The sequence below is a fragment of the Telopea speciosissima genome, unplaced genomic scaffold, assembly GCF_018873765.1.
Source record: "Telopea speciosissima isolate NSW1024214 ecotype Mountain lineage unplaced genomic scaffold, Tspe_v1 Tspe_v1.0054, whole genome shotgun sequence".
NCBI lineage: Eukaryota > Viridiplantae > Streptophyta > Magnoliopsida > Proteales > Proteaceae > Telopea > Telopea speciosissima.
Window position 1 is genome coordinate 50546 of NW_025317390.1, and position 21489 is coordinate 72034.

A 21489-nucleotide genomic window follows, 5' to 3' on the forward strand; every position below is an offset into this window, starting at 1 on the left:
CTTCGAATCGATACCTATTTCGGCATATGTTCATTTTCGGTTTAAACTAGACCGGGTGGATTGTTTGGGGTTATTTGGGGGCATTTCTGTACTTTTTTGGGTTTGGTATTTTCTTAAAAGTGTCCTTATCTCTTATTAGGCGTGTGGATACGATGTTGAGGGTCATGACCTTCGAATCGATACCTATTTCGGCATATGTTCATTTTCGATTTAGAACAGACCGGATGGGTCGTTGGGGGTTATTTAAGGGCATTTTGCACAGTTTATACCTGATGGGGTGGGTCGTTTGGGAAAATTTGGGGGCATTTCTATACTTTTTGGGGTTTGGTATTATCTAAAAAGTGTCCTTATCCCTTATTAGAGTTGTGGATACGATGTTCACGGTCATAACCTTCGAAGCGATATCAATTTCGGCATATGTTCATTCTCGATTTAAACCAGACCGGGTGGGTCATTTGGGGTTATTTGGGGGCATTTCTATACTTTTTTGGGTTTGGTATTTTCTAAAAAGTGTCCTTATCTCTTATTAGACGTGTAGATATGATGTTGAGGGTCGTGACCTTCGAATCGATACCTATTTTGACATATGTTCATTTTTGGGTTAAACTAGACCGGGTGGGTCATTTGGGGTTTTTGGGGGCATTTCTGTAGTTTTCTGGGTTTGGTATTTTCGAAAAACTATCCATATCTCTTATTCGATGTGTGGATGCGATGTTGAGGGTTGTGATCTTCGAAGCGATACCTATTTCAGCCTATGTTCATTTTCGACTTAAACCAGACCAGGGGGGTCGTTAGGGGTTATTTGGGGGCATTTCTGTACTTTTTTGGGTTTGAGATTTTCTAAAAAGTGTCCTTAACTCTTATTAGACGTGTGGATACGATGTTGAGGGTGATGATCTTTGAATCGATACCTATTTTGGCATATGTTCATTTTAGGTTTAAACAAGACAGGGTGGGTCATTTGGGTTTATTTCGGGGCATTTCATTAGTTTTTTGGGTTGGGTATTTTCTAAAGAGTGTCCTTAGATCTTGTTAGACATGTGGATGCGATGTTGAGGTTCATGACCTTCGAATCGATACCTATTTTGGCATATGTTCATTTTCGGTTTAAAACAGACCGGGTGGGTCGTTTGGGGTTATTTAAGGGCATTTCTATACTCTTTTGGGTTTCGGATTCTGTAAAAGGTGTCATTATCTCTTATTATACGTGTTGAGACGAAGTTGAGGGTCGTGACCTTCGAATCGATACATATTTCGACATATGTTCATTTCTGGTCCGAACCAGATCGGGTGGGTCGTTTGGAGTTATTTGGGGGCATTTCGGTACTTTTTTTTGTTTGAGATTCTAAAAAAAGTGCCCTTGTATCTAATTAGACGTGTGGATGCGATGTTGAGGGTCGTGACCTTGGGATCGATACCTATTTCTACACATGTTCATTTTCGGTTTAAACCAGACCGGGTTGGTCGTTTGGGGTTATTTGGGGGCATTTCTGTACTTTTTGGGGGTTGGTATTATCTAAAATGTGTCCTTATCCCTTATTAGACGTGCGGATACGATGTTAAGGGTCGTGACCTTCGAATCGATACCTATTTTGGCATATGTTCATTCTCGGTTAAAACCAAACCGGGTGGGTCGTTTGGGGTTATTTGGGGGTATTTCTGTACTTTTTTGGGTTTGGTATTTTCTAAAAAGTGTCCTTATCTCTTATTAGACGTGTAGATATGATGTTGAGGGTCGTGACCTTCGAATCGATACCTATTTTGACATATGTTCATTTTTGGGTTAAACTAGACCGGGTGGGTCATTTGGGGTTTTTGGGGGCATTTCTGTAGTTTTCTGGGTTTTGTATTTTCGAAAAACTATCCATATCTCTTATTCGACGTGTGGATGCGATGTTGAGGGTTGTGATCTTCGAAGCGATACCTATTTCAGCATATGTTCATTTTCGATTTAAACCAGACCAGGGGGGTCGTTAGGGGTTATTTGGGGGCATTTCTGTACTTTTTTGGGTTTGAGATTTTCTAAAAAGTGTCCTTAACTCTTATTAGACGTGTGGATACGATGTTGAGGGTGATGATCTTTGAATCGATACCTATTTTGGCATATGTTCATTTTAGGTTTAAACAAGACAGGGTGGGTCATTTGGGTTTATTTCGGGGCATTTCATTAGTTTTTTGGGTTGGGTATTTTCTAAAGAGTGTCCTTAGATCTTGTTAGACATGTGGATGCGATGTTGAGGTTCATGACCTTCGAATCGATACCTATTTTGGCATATGTTCATTTTCGGTTTAAAACAGACCGGGTGGGTCGTTTGGGGTTATTTAAGGGCATTTCTATACTCTTTTGGGTTTCGGATTCTGTAAAAGGTGTCATTATCTCTTATTATACGTGTTGAGGCGAAGTTGAGGGTCGTGACCTTCGAATCGATACATATTTCGACATATGTTCATTTCTGGTCCGAACCAGATCGGGTGGGTCGTTTGGAGTTATTTGGGGGCATTTCGGTACTTTTTTTTGTTTGAGATTCTAAAAAAAGTGCCCTTGTATCTAATTAGACGTGTGGATGCGATGTTGAGGGTCGTGACCTTGGGATCGATACCTATTTCTACACATGTTCATTTTCGGTTTAAACCAGACCGGGTTGGTCGTTTGGGGTTATTTGGGGGCATTTCTGTACTTTTTGGGGGTTGGTATTATCTAAAATGTGTCCTTATCCCTTATTAGACGTGCGGATACGATGTTAAGGGTCGTGACCTTCGAATCGATACCTATTTTGGCATATGTTCATTCTCGGTTAAAACCAAACCGGGTGGGTCGTTTGGGGTTATTTGGGGGTATTTCTGTACTTTTTTGGGTTTGGTATTTTCTAAAAAGTGTCCTTATCTCTTATTAGACGTGTGGATGCGATGTTGAGGGTCGTGACCTTAGAATCGATACCTATTTTGACATATGTTCATTTTCGATTTAGACTAGACCGGGTGGGTCGTTCGGGATTATTTGGGGGCATTTCTGCAGTTTTTCGCGTTTGGTATTTTCTAAAAAGTGTCCATATCTCTTATTAGACGAGTGGATGCGACGTTGAGGGTCGTGACCTTCGAAGCGATATCTATTTCAACATATGCTCATTTTCGGTTTAAACCAGACCAGGTAGGTGGTTCGGGATTATTTGGGGGCATTTCTGTACTTTTTTGGGTTTGGGATTTTCTAAAAAGTGTCTTTAACTCTTATTACGTGTGGCTGAGATGTTGAGGGTCATGACCTTCGAATTGATACCTATTTTGGCATTTGTTCATTTTCGGTTTAAACTAGACCTGGTGGGTCGTTTGGGGTTATTTGGGGGCATTTTTATAGTTTTTTGGGTTTGGTATTTTCTAAAAAGTGTCCTTATCTCTTGTTAGACGTGTGGATGAAATGTTGAGGTTCGTGACCTTCGAATCGATACCTATTTCAGGGGCATTTCTTTAGTTTTTTGGGTTTGGTATTTTCTAAAAAGTGTCCTTATCTCTTATTAGACGTGTGGATGCGATGTTGAGGTTCGTGACCTTCGAATCGATACCTATTTTGGCATATGTTCATTTTCGGTTTAAAACAGACCGGGTGGGTCGTTTGGGGTTATTTAAGGAAATTTCTGTACTTTTTTGGGTTTCGGATTCTCTAAAAGGTGTCCTTATCTCTTATTAGACGTGTGGATGTGAAGTTGAGGGTCGTGACCTTCGAATCGATACGTAATTCGACATATGTTCATTTTTGGTCCGAACCAGACCAGGTGGCTCATTTGGAGTTATTTGGGTACATTTCTGTACTTTTCTTGGTTTGGGATTCTCAAAAAAGTGCCCTTATCTCTAATTAGACATGTGGATGCGATGTTGAGGGTTATGACCTTGGAATCGATACCTATTTCTACATATGTTCATTTTCGGTTTATACCGGCATGGGGTCGTTTGGGGTTATTTGGGGGGTTTTTGTACTTTTTGGGGTTTGGTATTATCTAAAAAGTGTCCTTATCCCTTATTAGACGTGTGGATGCGATGTTAAGGGTCGTGACCTTCGAATCGACCCTCAACATCACACCCACATGTCTAATAAGAGATAAGGACAATTTTTAGAAAATCAAAAACCCAAAAAAGTACAGAAATGCCCCAAAATAAACCCCAAACGATCCACCTGGTCTGGTTTAATCCGAAAGGGAACATATGTAGAAATAAGTATCGATTCGCTGGTCACGACCCTCAACATCGTATCCACACGTCTAATAAGAGATAAGGACACTTTTTAGTGAATCTCAAACCCAAAAAAGATACAGAAATGCCCCCAAATAACCCCAAACGACCCACCCAGTCTGGTTTAAACAAAAAATAAACAGATGCCAAAATAGGTATCGATTCGGAGGTCACGGACCTCAACATTGCATCCACACATCTAATAAAAGATAAGGACACTTTTTCAAAAATCTCAAACCCATAAAAGTACTAAAATACACCTAAATAACCCCAAACGACCCACCCGGTCCGGTTTAAATAAAAAATGAACATAAGTCAAAATAGGTATCGATTCGAAAGTCACGACCCTCAACATCGCATCCTCAAGTCTAATAAGAGCTAAGGACACTTTTTAGAAAATACCAAACCCAAAAAAGTACAGAAAAGCCCCCAAATAAACCCCAAACGACCCACCTGGTATGGTTTAAATAAAAAATGAACATATGCCAAAATAGGTATTGATTCGAAGGTCACGACCCCCAACATTGTATCCACACGTCTAATTAGAGATGAGCACACTTTTTAGAAAATCCCAACCCCAAAAAAGTACAGAAATGTCCCCAAATGACCCGCCTAGTCTTGTTTAAATCGAAAATGAACATAGGTCGAAATAGGTATCGGTACGAAGGTAACGACCCTCAACATCGCATCTACACATCAAATTAGAGATAAGGACACTTTTTAGAAAACCCTGAACCAAAAAAGTACAAAAATGCCCCTAAATAACCCCAAATGACCCACCCGGTCTGGTTTAAACCAAAAACGAACATACGTTGAAATAGGTTTCCATTCGAAGGTCACGACGCTCAACATCGCATCCACACGTCAAATAAGAGATAAGGACACTTTTTAGAAAATCCTAAATCCAAAAAGGTACAAAAATGCCCCAAAATAAACCCCAAACGATCCACCTGGTCTGGTTTAATCCGAAAGTGAACATATGTCAAAACAGGTATCGATTCGCTGGTCACGACCCTCAACATCGCATCCACACTTCTAATAAGAGATATGGACACTTTTTAGAAAATACCAAACCCAAAAAAGTACAGAAATGCCCCCAAATAACCCCAAACGACCCACCCGGTCTGGTTTAAATCGAAAATGAACATATGCCGAAATAGGTATCGATTTGAAGGACACGACCCTCAACATCGCATCCACAAGTCTAATTGGAGATACGGGCACTTTTTAGAAAATCCCAAACCCAAAAAAGTACAGAAATGTCCCAAAATAACCCCAAACGACCAGCCTGGTTTTCTTCAAATCGAAAATGAACATATGTCCAAATAGGTATCGGTTCGAAGTTAACGACCCTCAACATCGTATCTACATGTCTAATTAGAGATAAGGACACTTTTTAGAAAATCCCAATCCAAAAAGGTACAGAAATGCCCCCAAATAACCCCAAATGCCCACCCAGTCTAGTTTAAACGAAAAATGAACATACGCCGAAATAGGTATTGATTCGAAGGTCACGACCCTCAATATCGCATCCACACGTCTAACAAGAGATAAGGACCCTTTTTAGAGAATCCCAAACCAAAATAAGTGCTAAAATGCCCCCAAATAACCCTAAACGACCCACCCGGTTTGGTTAAACCAAAAATGAACATATGTCGAAATAGGTACCGATTTGAAGGTCACGACCCTCAACATCGCATCCGTACATCTAATAAGAGATAAGGACACTTTTTAGAAAACCCTAAACCCATAAAAGTATGGAAATGCCCCTAAGTAACCCAAAACGACCCACCCGGTCTAGTTTAAACCGAAAATGAACATATGCCGAAATTGGTATCGATTCGAAGGTCACAACCTTCAACATCTCATCCACATGGCTAATAAGAGATAAGGACACTTTTTAGAGAATCCCAAACCCAAAAAAGTGCCGAAAGGCCCCCAGATAACCCTAAACGACCTACTCGGTCTGGTTAAACAAAAAATGATCATATGTCGAAATAGGTATCGATTCGCAGGTCACGACCCTCAACATCGTATCCACATGTGTAATAAAAGATAAGGAAACTTTTTAGAAAATACCAAACCCAAAAAAGTATAGAAATGCCCCCAAATAACCCCAAACGACCCACCCTGTCTGGTTTAAACCAAAAATGAACATATTGCGAAATATGTATTGATTTGAAGGTCACGACCCTCAACATCGCATCCACACGTCTAATTAGAGATAAGGGCACTTTTTCGAAAATCCCAAACCCAAAAAAGTACAAAAATGTCCCCAAATGACCCCCAATGACCCGCCTGGTCTTGTTTAAATCGGAAATGAACATATGTCAAAATAGGTATCGGTTCGAAGCTAACAACTCTCAACATCGCATCTACACGTCTAATTAGGGATAAGGACACTTTTTAGAAAATCCCAAACAAAAAAAGAACAGAAATGCCCCGAAATAACCCCAAACGACCCACCCGGTCAGGTTTCAACCGAAAATGAACATATGTCGAAATAGGTATCGATTCGAAGGTCACGAGCCTCAAAATTACACCCACATGTCTAATAAGAGATAAGGACAATTTTTAGAAAATCATAAACCCATAAAAGTACAGAAATGCCCCAAAATAAACCCCAAACGATCCACCTGGTCTGGTTTAATCCGAAAGTGAACATATGTCGAAATAGGTATTGTTTCGCAGGTCACAACCCTTGACATCGCATCCACATGTCTAATAAGAGATAAGGACACTTTTTAGTGAATCCCAAACCCAAAAAAGTACAAAAATGCCCCCAAATAACCCCAAACAACCCACCCAGTCTGGTTTAAATCGAAAATGGACAGATGCCAAAATAGGTATCGATTCGAAGGTCACGACCCTCAACATTGCATCCACACGTCTAATAAGAGATAAGGACACTTTTTCGAAAATCTCAAACCCAAAAATGTACTAAAATGCACCCAAATACCCCAAACGACCCACCCGGTCTGGTTTAAACCGAAAATGAACATAAGTCGAAATAGGTATCGATTCGAAAGTCACGACCCTCAACATCGCATCCACACATATAATAAGAGATAATGACACTTTAAAGAAAATCCTAAGCGCAGAAAAGTACAGAAATGCGCCCAATTAACCCCAAACGACCCACCCAATCTGGTTTAAATAAAAAATGAACAGAAGCCAGAATAGGTATCGATTTAAAGGTCACGACCCTCAACATCGCATCCACACGTCTAATAAGAGATAAGGACACTTTTTGGAAATCCTCAACGCAAAAACGAGCAGAAATGCCTCCAAATAACCCATAACGACCCACCCGGTCTGGTTTAAACCGAAAATGAACATATGCCAAAATAGGTATCGATTCGAAGGTCACGATCCTCAACGTTGCATTCACACGTCTAATAAGAGAAAAGGACACATTTTAGAAAATACCAGACCCAAAAATGTACAGAAATGCCCCCAAATTACCCCAAACGACCCACCCAGTCTGGTTTAAACCAAAATTAACATATGTCGAAACAGGTATTGATTCGAAGGTCACGACCCTCAACATCACATCCACACAGCTAATATGAGATAAGGACACTTTTTAGAAAATACCAAACCGAAAAAAGTATAGAAATGCCCCCAAATTACCCCAAACGACCCACCCGGTCTGGAATCAACCGAAAATGTACATATGCCAAAATAGGTATCGATTCGACAATTACGACCCTCAACATCGTATCCACACGTCTAATAAGTGATACAAACACTTTTTATAAAATCCCAAACCCAATAAAGTATAGAAATGCCTCCAAATAACCCCGAACGACCCACCCGGTGTGGTTTAAACCAAAAATGAACATATGTTGAAATAGGTATCGATTCGATGGTCACGACCCTCAGCATCGCATCCAAAAGTCTAATAAGAGATAAGGACACTTTTTAGAAATTCACAAACCCAAAAAAGTACAGAAATGCCCCAAAATAACCCCAAACGAACCCCACCCGGTCTGGTTTAAACAAAAAATGAACATAACCCAAAATTGGTTTCGATTCAAAGGTCTCGACCAACAACATCACATCCACACGTCTAATAAGAGATAAGGACACTTTTTAGAGAATCCCAAACCCAAAAAAGAATAGAAATGCCCCCAAATAACCCCAAACGATGCACCCGGTCTAGTTTAAATAAAAAATGAACATTTGTCGAATTAGGTATCGATTCGAAGGGCACGACTCTCAACATCGCATCCACACATCTAATAAGAGATAAGGATACTTTTTCAAAAATCTCAAACCCAAAAAAGTACTAAAATGCCCCCAAATAACCCCAAACGACCCACCCAGTCTGGTTTAAACAAAAAATGCACATAAGTCAAAATAGGTATCGATTCGAAAGTCACGACCCTCAACATCTCATCCACACGTATAATAAGAGATAAGGACACAAATTACTTCATCTCATCCCAGTTTAGGCCTCCATAATTGGGTTTGGGTGGTTCTCCTTGAATATCCGAGGGGTTTGTACTCAGAGGTGTGGGGCCTCTTTCTCCTCCTTAGGTCTGTCTAAGGGGTGTCAGTAGGTTCCCTTCTCTTGTATCTTTCTTTTCTTCTTCTATACATTCACAAATTACTGCCAAATAAAGTACAAAAATGCTGCCAAATAACCCCAAACGACCCAACCGGTCAGGTTTAAATCGAAATTGAACATATGTCGAAATTGGTATCGATTGGAAGGTCACGACCCTCAACATCGCATCCACACGTCTAATAAGAGATAAGGACACTTTTTAGAAAATCCCAAACACAAAAAAGTACTAAAATGCCCCCAAATAACCCCGAACGACCCACCCTGTCTGGTTTAAACAAAAAATGAACATATGTCGAAATAGGTATCGATTCGAAGGTCACGACCCTCAACATCGCATCCACAAGTCTAATAAGTGATAAGGACACTTTTTAGAAAATACCAAACCCAAAAAAGTATAGAAATGACCCCAAATAACCCCAAACGGCCCACCCGGTCTGGTTTGAACCGAAATTAAACATATGCCGAAATAGGTATCGATTCGAAGGTCACGACCCTCAACATCGCATCCACACATCTAATAAGAGATAAGGACACTTTTTAGAAAATCACAAACCCAAAAAAGTACAGAAATGCCCCCAAATAACCCCGAACGACCTCCACCTGGTCTGGTTTAAACTTAAAATGAACATATGCCGAAATTGGTATCGATTCGAAGGTCACGACCCTCAACACCGTATCCACATGTCTAATAAGAGATAAGGACACTTTTTAGGGAATCTCAAACCCAAAAAAGTATAGAAATGCCCCCAAATAACGCCAAATGACCCACCCGGTCTGTTTTAAACCAAAAATGAACATATGCCGAATTAGGTATCGATTTGAAGGACACGACCCTCAACATAGTTTCCACACGTCTAATAAGAGATAAGGGGACTTTGAAAAAAATACCAAACCCAAAAAAGTACAAAAATGCCCTCAAATAACCTCAAACGACCAAGCCGGTCTGATTTAAACTGAAAATGAATACATGTCGAAATAGCTATCGATTCGATGGTCACGACCCTCAACATCGCATCCACATATCTAATAAGAGATAAGGACATTTTTAAAAAAATACCAAACCCAAAAAAGTACATAAATGCCCCCAAATAACCCCAAACGACCCACCCGATCTGGCTTAAATCGAAAATGAACAGATGCCAAAATAAGTATCGATTCGAGGGTCACGACCCTCAACATTGCATCCGCACGTCTAATAAGAGATAAGGACACTTTTTAGAAAATTCCAAACCCAAAAAAGTACAGAAATGCCCCCAAATAACCCCAAACGACCCACCCGGTCTGGTTTAAACCGAAAATGAACAGATGCCAAAATAAGTATCGATTTGAGGATCACGACCCTCAACATTGCATCCACACATCTAATAAGAGATAAGGACACTTTTTGGAAAATCAAAAACCCAAAAAAGTATTGAAATGCCCCCAAATAACCCCCAAACGACCTACCCGGTCTGGTTTAAACCGAAAATGAACATAAGTCGAAATAGGTATCGATTCGAAAGTCACGACCCTCAACATCGCATCCACACGTATAACAAGAGATAAGGACACTTTTATGAGAATCTCAAGCCCAAAAAAGTATAGAAATGCCCCCAATAATTCCAAACGACTCACCCGGTCTTGTTTAAATAAAAAATGAACAGAAGCCAAAATAGGTATCGATTCAAAGGTCACGACCCTCAACATCGCATCCACACGTCTAATAAGAGACAAGGACACTATTTAGAAAATCCCCAACCCAAAAAAGTGCAGAAATACTTCCAAATAACCCAAAATGACCCACCCGGTCTGGTTTAAACCGAAAATGAACAGATGCCTATATAGGTATCGATTCGAAGGTCATGACCCTCAACATCGCATCCAAACGTCTAATAAGAGATAAGGACACTTTTTAGAAAATACCAAACTCAAAAAAGTACAGAAACGCCCCCAAATTACCCCAAACGACCCACCTGGTCTGCTTTAAACCGAAAATGAACATATGTCAAAATATCTCATCCACACGTATAATAAGAGAGATAAGAACACTTTTTAGAAAATACCAAACCCAAAAAAGTAGAAAAATGGCGCCAAATAACCCCAAATGACCCACGCGCTCTGGTATAAACCAAAACTGAACATATGACACTTTTTAGAAAATACCGAACCCAAAAATATACAGAAATGCCCCCAAATAACCCCAAACGACCCACCTGATAGGGTTTAAATCGAAAATGAACATTTGTCGAAATAGGTATCGGTTCGAAGGTCACGACCCTCAACATCGCATCCACACGTCTAATTAGAGATAAGGACACTTTTTAGAAAAGCCCAAACCCAAAAAAGTACAGAAACGCCCCCAAATAACCCCGAACGACCCACCCTATCTGGTTTAGACCGAAAATGTACATATGTCAAAATAGGAATCGATTCGAAGGTCACGACCCTCAACATCGCATCCACAAGTCTAATAAGAGATAAGGACACTTTTTAGAAAATACCAAACCCAAAAAAGTACGAAAATGCCCCCAAATAAACCTCAAACGACCCACCTGGTCTGGTTTAATCCGAAAGTGAACATATGTAGAAATAGGTATCGATTCACAGGTCACAACCCTCAACATCGCATCCACACGTCTAATAAGAGACACAGACACTTTTTAGAAAACTCCAAACTGAAAAAAGTACAGAAATGCCCCAAATAACCCCAAACGACCCACCCAGTCTGGTTTAAACCGAAAATGAACATATGTTGAAATACGTGTCGATTCGAAGGGCACGACCCTCAACATCGCATCCACACTTCTAATAAGAGAAAAGGACACTTTTTAGAAAAACTGAAACCCGAAAAAGTATAGAAATGCTCCAAATAACCCTAAACGAATTCCACCCGGTCTGGTGTTAACCGAAAATGAACATATGCCAAAATAGGTATCGATTCGAAGGTCACGACCCTCAACATCGCATCCACACGTCTATTAAGAGACAAGGGCACTTTATAAAAAATACCAAACCCAAAAAAGTACAGAAATGCCCTCAAATTACCTCAAACGACTAAGCCGGTTTGATTTAAACCGAAAATAAACATATGTCGAAATAGGTATCGATTCGATGGTCACGACCCTCAACATCGCATCCACATGTCTAATAAGAGATAAGGAAACTTTTTAGAAAATATCAAACCCAAAAAAGTACAGAAATGCCCCCAATTACCCTTAAATGACCCACCCGGTCTGGTTTAAACCGAAAATGAACAGATGCCAAAATAGGTATCGATTCGAAAGTCACGACCCTCAACATTGCATCCACACGTCTAATAAGAGATAAGGACACTTTTTCAAAAATCTAAAACCTAAAAAAGTACTGAAATGCCCCAAAATAACCCCAAACGACCCACCCTGTCTGGTTTAAACCGAAAATGATCATATGTCGAAATAGGTATCTATTCGAAGGTCACGACCCTCAACATCGCATCCACACGTCTAATTAGAGATAAGGATACTTTTTAGAAAATCCCAAACCCAAAAAAGTGTAGAAATGCCTACAAATAACACAAAACGCCCCACCCGGTCTGGTTTAAACCGAAAATGAACATATGCCGAATAGGTATCGATTCGAAGGTCATGACCCTCAACATCTCACCCATACGTCTAATAAAAGATAAGGACACTTTTTAGAAAAACCAAACTCAAAAAAGTACAGAAATGCCCCAAATTACCCCCAAACGACCCACTTGGTCTGGTTTAAATCGAAAATGAACATTTGTCAAAATATCGCATTGACACGTCTAATAAGAGATAAGGACACTTTTTAGAAAATACCAAACCCCAAAAAAGTACAAAATCGCCCCAAATAACCCCAAACGACCCACGCGGTCCGGTTTAAACCGAAAATGAACATATGCCGAAATAGGTATCGATTCAAAGGTCACGATCCTCAACATTGCATCCACACGTTTAATAAGAGAAAAGGACACTTTTTCGAAAATACCAAACCCAAAAATGTACAGAAATGCCCCCAAATAACCTCAAACGATCCACCAAGTCTGGTTTAAGCCGAAAATGAACAGATGCCAAAATAGGTATCGATTCGGAGGTCACAACCCTCAACATTACATCCACACGTCTAATAAAAGATAAGGACACTTTTTCAAAAATCTCAAACCCATAAAAGTACTAAAATGCACCCAAATAACCCCAAATGACCCACACGGTCTGGTTTAAACCGAAAATGAACATACGCCGAAATAGGTATCCATTCGAAATTCACGACCCTCAACATCGCACCCTCAAGTCTAATAAGAGCTAAGGACACTTTTTAGAAAATACCAAACCCAAAAAAGTACAGAAAAGCCCCCAAATAAACCCCAAATGACCCACCTGGTCTGGTTTAAATCGAAAATGAACATATGCCAAAATAGGTATTGATTCGAAGGTCACGACCCTCAACATTGTATCCACACGTCTAATTAGAGATGAGCACACTTTTTAGAAAATCCCAACCCCAAAAAATTACTGGAATGTCCCCAAATAACCCCAAACGACCCGCTTGGTCTTGTTTAAATTGGAAATGAACATATGTCGAAATAGGTATCGGTACGAAGGTAACGACCCTCAACATCGCATCTACACGTCAAATTAGAGATAAGGACACTTTTTAGAAAATCCTAAACCAAAAAAGTACAGAAATGCCCCTAAATAACCCCAAATGACCCACCCCATCTGGTTTAAACCAAAAACGAACATACGTTGAAATAGGTTTCCATTCGAAGGTCACGACGCTCAACATTGCATCCACACGTAAAATAATAGATAAGGACACTTTTTAGAAAATCCTAAATCCAAAAAAGTACAGAAATGCCCCAAAATAAACCCCAAACGATCCACCTGATCTGGTTTAATCCGAAAGTGAACATATGTAGAAATAGGTATCGATTCGCAGGTCACGACCCTCAACATCGCATCCACACGTCTAATAAGAGATATGGACACTTTTTAGAAAATACCAAACCCAAAAAAGTACTAAAATGCCCCCAAATAACCCCAAACGACCCACCCGGTCTGGTTTAAACCAAAAATGAACATATGCCGAAATAGGTATCGATTTGAAGGACACGACCCTCAACATCGCATCCACACGTCTAATTGGAGATACGGGAACTTTTTAGAAAATCCCAAACCCAAAAAAGTACAGAAATGTCCCCAAATAACCCCAAACGACCGGCCTGGTTTTCTTTAAATCGGAAATGAACATATGTCCAAATAGGTATTAGTTCGAAGTTAACGACCCTCAACATCGTATCTACACGTCTAATTAGAGATAAGGACACTTTTTAGAAAATCCCAATCCAAAAAGGTACAGAAATGCCCCCAAACAACCCCAAACGCCCACCCGGTCTAGTTTAAACGAAAAATGAACATACGCCGAAATAAGTATCGATTCAAAGGTCACAACCCTCAATATCGCATCCACACGTCTAACAAGAGATAAGGACCCTTTTTAGAGAATCCCAAACCAAAAAAAGTGCTGAAATGCCCCCAAATAACCCTAAACGACCCACCCGGTTTGGTCAAACCAAAAATGAACATATGTCAAAATAGGTATCGATTCGAAGGTCTTGACCCTCAACATTGCATCCGCACATCTAATAAAAGATAAGGACACTTTTTAGAGAATCCCACACCCAAAAAAGTGCCGGAACGCCCCCAAATAACCCTAAACGACCCACTCGGTCTGGTTAAACCGAAAATGAACATATGTCGAAATAGGTATCGATTCGCAGGTCACGACCCTCAACATCGCATCCACATGTGTAATAAAAGATAACAACACTTTTTAGAAAATACCAAACCCAAAAAAGTACAGAAATGCCCCCAAATAACCCCAAACGACCCACCTGGTCTGGTTTATACCAAACATGAACATATTGCAAAATATGTATTGATTTGAAGGTCACGACCCTCAACATCGCATCCACACGTCTAATTAGAGATAAGGGCACTTTTTCGAAAATCCCAAACCCAAAAAAGTACAGAAATGTCCCCAAATGACCCCCAACGACCCACCTGGTCTTGTTTAAATCAGAAATGAACATATGTCAAAATATGTATCGGTTCGAAGGTAACGACTCTCAACATCGCATCTACACGTCTAATTAGAGATAAAGACACTTTTTAGAAAATCCCAAACAAAAAAAGAACAGAAATGCCCCGAAATAACCCCAAATGACCCACCCGATCAGGTTTAAACACAAAATGAACATACGCTGAAATAGGTATCGATTCGAAGGTCACGACCCTCAACATCACACCCACATGTCTAATAAGCGATAAGGACAGTTTTTAGAAAATCAGAAACCCAAAAAAGTATAGAAATGCCCCAAAATAAACCCCAAACGATCCACCTGGTCTGGTTTAATCCGAAAGTGAACATATGTCGAAATAGGTACTGATTCGCAGGTCACGACCCTCAGCATAGCATCCACACGTCTAATAAGAGATAAGGACACTTTTTAGTGAATCCCAAACCCAAAAAAGTACAGAAATGCCCCCAAATAACCCCAAATGACCCACCCAGTTTGGTTTAAACCGAAAATGAACAGATGCCAAAATAGGTATCGATTCGAAGGTCACGACCCTCAACATTGCATCCACACGTCTAATAAGAGATAAGGACACTTTTTCGAAAATCTCAAACCCAAAAATGTACTAAAATGCACCCAAATACCCCAAATGACCCACCCGGTCTGGTTTAAACCGAAAATGAACATAAGTCGAAATAGGTATCGATTCGAAAGTCACGACCCTCAACATCGCATACACACGTATAATAAAAGATAAGGACACTTTTAAGAAAATCCCAACCCCATAAAAGTACAGAAATGCGCCCAATTAACCCCAAACGACCCACCCGATCTGGTTTAAATCGAAAATGAACAGATGCCAACATAGGTATCGATTCGAAGGTCACAACCCTCAACATTGCATCCACACGTCTAATAAGAGATAAGGACACTTTTTAGAAAATCCCCAACCCAAAAAAGTGCAGATATGCCTCCAAATAACCCAAAACGACCTACCCGATCTTGTTTAAACCGAAAATGAACAGATGCCGAAATAGGTATCGATTCGAAGGTCATGACCCTCAACATCGCATCCATACGTCTAATAAGAGATAAGGACACTTTTTAGAAAATACCAAACTCAAAAAGGTACAGAAATGCCCCCAAATTACCCCTAACGACCCACCTGGTCTGGTTTAAACCAAAAATGAACATATGTCGAAATATCACATCCACACGTCTAATAAGAGATAAGGACACTTTTTAGAAAATACCAAACCCAAAAAAGTACAAAAATGCCCCCAAATAACCCCAAACGATCCACGCGGTCTGGTTTAAATAAAAAATGAACATATGCCAAAATAGGTATCGATTCGAATGTCACAACCTTCAACATTGCATCCACGCGTCTAATTAGAGATAAGGATACTTTTTAGAAATTCCCAAACCCAAAAAGTACAGAAATGCTCCCAAATAACCCCTAACGACCCACCTTGTAGGGTTTAAACCGAAAATGAACATATGTCGAAATAGGTATTGGTTCGAAGGTCATGACCCTCAACATCATATCCACACGTCTAATTAGAGATAAGGACACTTTTTGGAAAATCCCAAACCCAAAAAAATACACAAATGCCCCCCAAATAACCCCAAATGGCCACCCGAAATGGTTTAAACAAAAAATGAACATACGTCGAAATAGGTATCGATTCGAAGGTCACGACCCTCAACATCGCATCTACACGTCTAATAAGAGATAAGGACACCTTTTAGAGAATTTCAAACCCAAAAAAGTGCAGAAATGCTCCCAAATAACCCCAAACGACCCACCTGGTCTTGTTTAAATCGAAAATGAACATATGTCGAAATAGGTATCGGTTCAATGGTAACGACCCTCAACATCGCATCTACACGTCTAATTAGAGATAAGGACACTTTTTAGAAAATCCCAAACCAAAAAGGTACAGAAATGCCCCCAAATAACCCCAAACGACCCAACCAGTCTGGTTTAAACCAAAAATGAACATACGCCAAAATAGGTATCGATTCGAAGGTCACGACCCTCAACAGCGCGGATCCACATGTCTAATAAGAGATAAGGACACTTTTTAGAGAATCCCAAACCCAAAAAAGTGTAGAAATGCCCCCAAATAACCCTAAATGATCCACCCGGTTTGGTTGAACCGAAAATGAACATATCTCGAAATAGGTATCGATTTGAAGGTCACGACCCTCAACATCGCATCCACAAGTATAATAAGTGATAAGGACACTTTTTGGAAAATACCAAACCCAAAAAAGTACAGAAATGACCCCAAATAAACCCCAAACGACCCACTTGGTCTGGTTTAATCCGAAAATGAACATATGTTGAAATAGGTATCGATTCGCAGGTCACGACCCTCAACATCGCATCCACACGTCTAATAAGAGATAAGGACATTTTTTAGAAAATACCAAATCCAAAAAAGTACAGAAATACCCCCAAATAACCCCAAACGACCCACCCGGTCTAGTTTAAATCGAAAATGAACATATGCCAAAATAGGTATCGATTCGAAGGTCACGACCCTCAACATCACAAAATTCTCAAGTATAGGGACTTGGTTGAACCCCACACTCACCATATTATCGGATTTGGCCACTCTACAAGGTTGTGGATTGATAAATGGCATCCTCAAGGGGTTTTATTAAAGAAATTTGGGGACCGTATCAGATATGATGCGGATTGTCGACGCATGGTCATGGTTTCAGACATTATTAGACAGGGTGCCTAGCACCCGACCTCTCATGGGTCCTTTAACTTGATCAGTGTTTGGGGGAATTTGCAGCACATTCCACTATTGAATGGCACAGAGGACCTTATTGTTTGGAAAAAAAACTCCTAATGGCTTGTTCACCACTAAGTCCGCTTGGGACATTATTAGAAGTGCTGCTCCGAAGATGGGCTGGTATAACTATATTTGGTTTGCTGAGAATTTCCCTAGGCATTCTTGCACTGCTTGGAGATGCCTTATGGGTGCTCTCCCCACAAAAGATCAGCTTGTTAAGAGGAATATTCAGGTTGAAAGAATTGTATTTTTTGTTGGGCTGGAACTGAAAGCCACGAACACCTCTTCTTTAATTGCCCCTTTTCAAGCAGCATTTGGGGGAGAATTAGTTCACTTTGTTCACAAGGGGGTGGGGGTCCTAATACTCTCCAAAATGCGGTTGATTGGCTCAAAAATGTTGGCTGTATTGGTGATAGGATGGACATTATTCCCAAGCTGGCTTTTTGTGCTACTGTGTACTATATTTGGTGGGAAAGGAACCAAAGGCTGTTTTCAAACAAGGTCAGATCTTATGATCAGATTATTGAGGCTATTAGGATGGATGTGGCTACCAAGTGTGCTGCCTTTCCCATTTCGGTTGTTCACAACTCTAGGAATTAGTTTTTGGTGGATAATTGGGGGATTAGGGTGGATTGGAAGGTTATCACACAAAAAACCTGCATATGGTTCAGGCCTCCCTCTCACATGACAGCCCTTCATTGTGATGGTTCTTTGACTGCTGACAGAGCCTCTTATGGTGGGGTTATTCGAGATGACACAGGGATTGCTATCTTAGCTTATGCGGGCAAAGGAGAGGATAAATCGGTCCTTGGCATGGAGCTACTTGCTATCATTAGAGTGGTTACTTTATGCATTGGAAATGGCCTCCACCGAGTCTCTATTAGGTCGGATTCCAAACTTGCAGTGGACATCTTAAATGGGTTGGTGAAGTGTCCTTGGAACATGCAGGTCTTAAAGGACCATATCATATCCCTTTTTGGATAGCTGCAGCGTTTAGAGATTCGCCATGTTTGGAGGGAGCTCAACCAACCGGTTGACTTTGTTGCTGCCATTGACACAGGGGATGAGGAGTCAATTTTCTTCCCCCCAGATTTCCCCCCGGTTTTGGTGGAGTTGATCAAGGATGACTTAGATCGTAAAACCAACTTTAGGACCCCTTCACATTGAGTAGTTGGCCCCTGTTGTTTGGGTGGTTTTACTGAGGGCTTGTCCTAAGGGGAGGGGGTAAAGGGCTGCCATTCTCTGTATTTTTTCTTCTTCTGTTTTTAATACAATCATACTTACCTATCAAAAAAAAAAAAAGGACACTTTTTAGAAAATACCAAATCCAAAAAAGTATAGAAATGCCCCCAAATAACCCCCAAACGACCCACCAGGTCTGGTTTAAACAAAAAATGAACATATGTCGAAAAAGGTATCGATTCAAAGGTCACGACCCTCAACATCGCATTCACACGTCAAACAAGAGATAAGGATACCTTTTAGAAAATACAAAACCCAAAAAAATACAAAAATCCCCCAAAATAACCCCAAATGACCCACCCGGTCTGCATTAAATAAAAAATGAACATATGTTGAAATAGGTGTCGATTCGAAGGTCACCACCCTCAGCATCGCATCCACACGTCTAATAAGAGATAAGGACATTTTTTAGAAAATCCCAAACCCACAAAAGTATAGAAATGCCCCCAAATAACCCCAAACGACCCACCCGGTCTGGTTTAAACCGAAAATGAACATATACCAAAATAGGTTCGATATTCGAAGGTCACGAGCCTCAACATCGTATCCACATGTCTATTAGGAGATAAGGACACTATTTAGAGAATCCCAAACCCAAAAAAGTACATAAATGCCCCCAAATAACCCCAAACGATCCACCCGGTCTGGTTTAAATTGAAAATGAACATATGCCAAAATAGGTATCGATTCGAAGGTCACGACCCTCAACATCGCATCCACACGTCTAATAAGGGATAAGGACCCTTTTTAGAAAATACTAAACCCAAAAAAGTACAGAAATGCCCCCAAATAACCCCAAACGTCCCACCCAGTCTGGTTTAAACTGAAAATGAACATATGTCGAAATAGGTATCGATTCAAAGGTTAGGAGCCTCAACATCGCATCCACATGTCTAATAAGAGATACGGACACTTTTTAGAGAATCCCAAACCCAAAAAGTACAGAAATGCCCCCAAATAACTCAAAACGACCCACCCGATCTGGTTTAAATCGAAAATTAACATATGCCAAAATAGGTATCGATTCGAAGGTCACGACCCTCAGCATCACCTCCACATATCTAATAAGAGATAAGGAACCTTTTTAGAAAATACCAAACCTAAAAAAGTACAGAAATGCTCCCAAATAACCCCAAACGACCCACTCGGTCTGGTTTAAACAAAAAATGAACATATGTCGAAATAGGTATCGATTCGATGGTCATGACCTCAACATCGCATCCACACGTCTAATAAGAGATAATGACACTTTATAGAAAGTCCCAAGCCCAAAAAGTACAGAAATGCCCCAAAATAACCCCAAACGATCCACCCGGTCTAGTTTAAACCGAAAATGAACATATGTCGAAATAGGTACTGATTGAAGGGTGGTCAAGTGCATAGCGCACTTGGTAGCTAGTGGTGCATAAAGGCCCATTGCTATCATGAGGTCTTGAGTTCAAGTCTCCTGGTTCACATCCTACATCCCCCCTTACCTATCCAAAAAAAAGGTACTGATTCGAAGGTCACGAGCCTCAACATCGCATCCACATGTCTAATAAGAGATAAGGACACTTAAAATTACTTTAAAAATATACTCCTTCTCTAGCACAGTGGTAGTGCGTTTGCTTCGTAAGCGAAAGGTCGCGAGTTCGATCCTCGCCGGGAGCTAAGTTATAATTTTATTTTACCCATCCGGGCATTTGGTCTAGTGGTATGATTCTCTCTTTGGGTGCGAAAGGTCCTGAGTTCGATTCTCGTAATGCCCTTGGATTGAAATTTGTAAAAAACCAAAAAAAAAGATGATTTAATATGAGTACCTCGAGAAACTGAAGCCAAGAAGAATTTATGGGAGGCCCTTGTCATTGAAGAGAAGTTTCTTAAAGAGAAGTCAAGGGTAAAAAATATTCAGCTAGGAGATGGTAATAATGGATGTTTTCATAAATCCATGGTTTGTAGGCAGAATAGAACCACATTTTGGAGGTGCATAATGCTGAAAATGAGATCATCAAGGAGCCAAATCTGATTCAAAAGGAGGCGGTAGCGTTCTATATGAACTTGTTTGGTCCAGAGGCAGAGGATGTTGGTTATTTCCCTGGTTCAGTCCCTTTGAGACATGGCCTTGATCAAGAGCAGCAGAACAACCTTATTGGGCAATTGTCTAATAAGGAGACTAGAGATGTGGTTTTTGCCTTGAAGAATTCTAAGACTCCAGGACCAGATGGGTTTGGGGCGGCTTTCTTTAAGCATGCTTGGGAGATTGTGGGTGAGGATCTAACTCTGGATGTTAAATGGTTTTTTTCCAATTCCTTTATGTCGAGTTCTATCAATGCTACGTTTATTAGCCTTATTCCCAAGACTGATGTAACCTGTTGGTTGCGGGGTATCGACCTATTGGTCTTTGTAACCAATTTTACAAAATCATTACAAAATTTTTGTCTAATAGGCTGCAAGGAGTGGTGGGGAAGGTAGTTAGTGACAATCAATCTGCTTTTATTAAAGGGCGGTCTATTGTGGAGAATATCCTAGTTTGCCATGATATTGTTAGGGGTATTGAGCATAAAGGGACTTCGCCTACAGCAGTGTTGAAGATTGATTTACAT

The 21489-nt window shown here is 40.4% G+C and overlaps 1 non-coding gene across 1 annotated transcript; it reads left to right on the forward strand.

Annotated features, from left to right (window-relative positions):
• The first annotated feature begins 20485 nt into the window (after nucleotides 1–20485).
• TRNAT-CGU lies at nucleotides 20486–20557 on the forward strand. Its single transcript has one exon. It is a non-coding gene; the product is annotated as a tRNA-Thr (tRNA).
• Nucleotides 20558–21489: the final 932 nt, after the last annotated feature.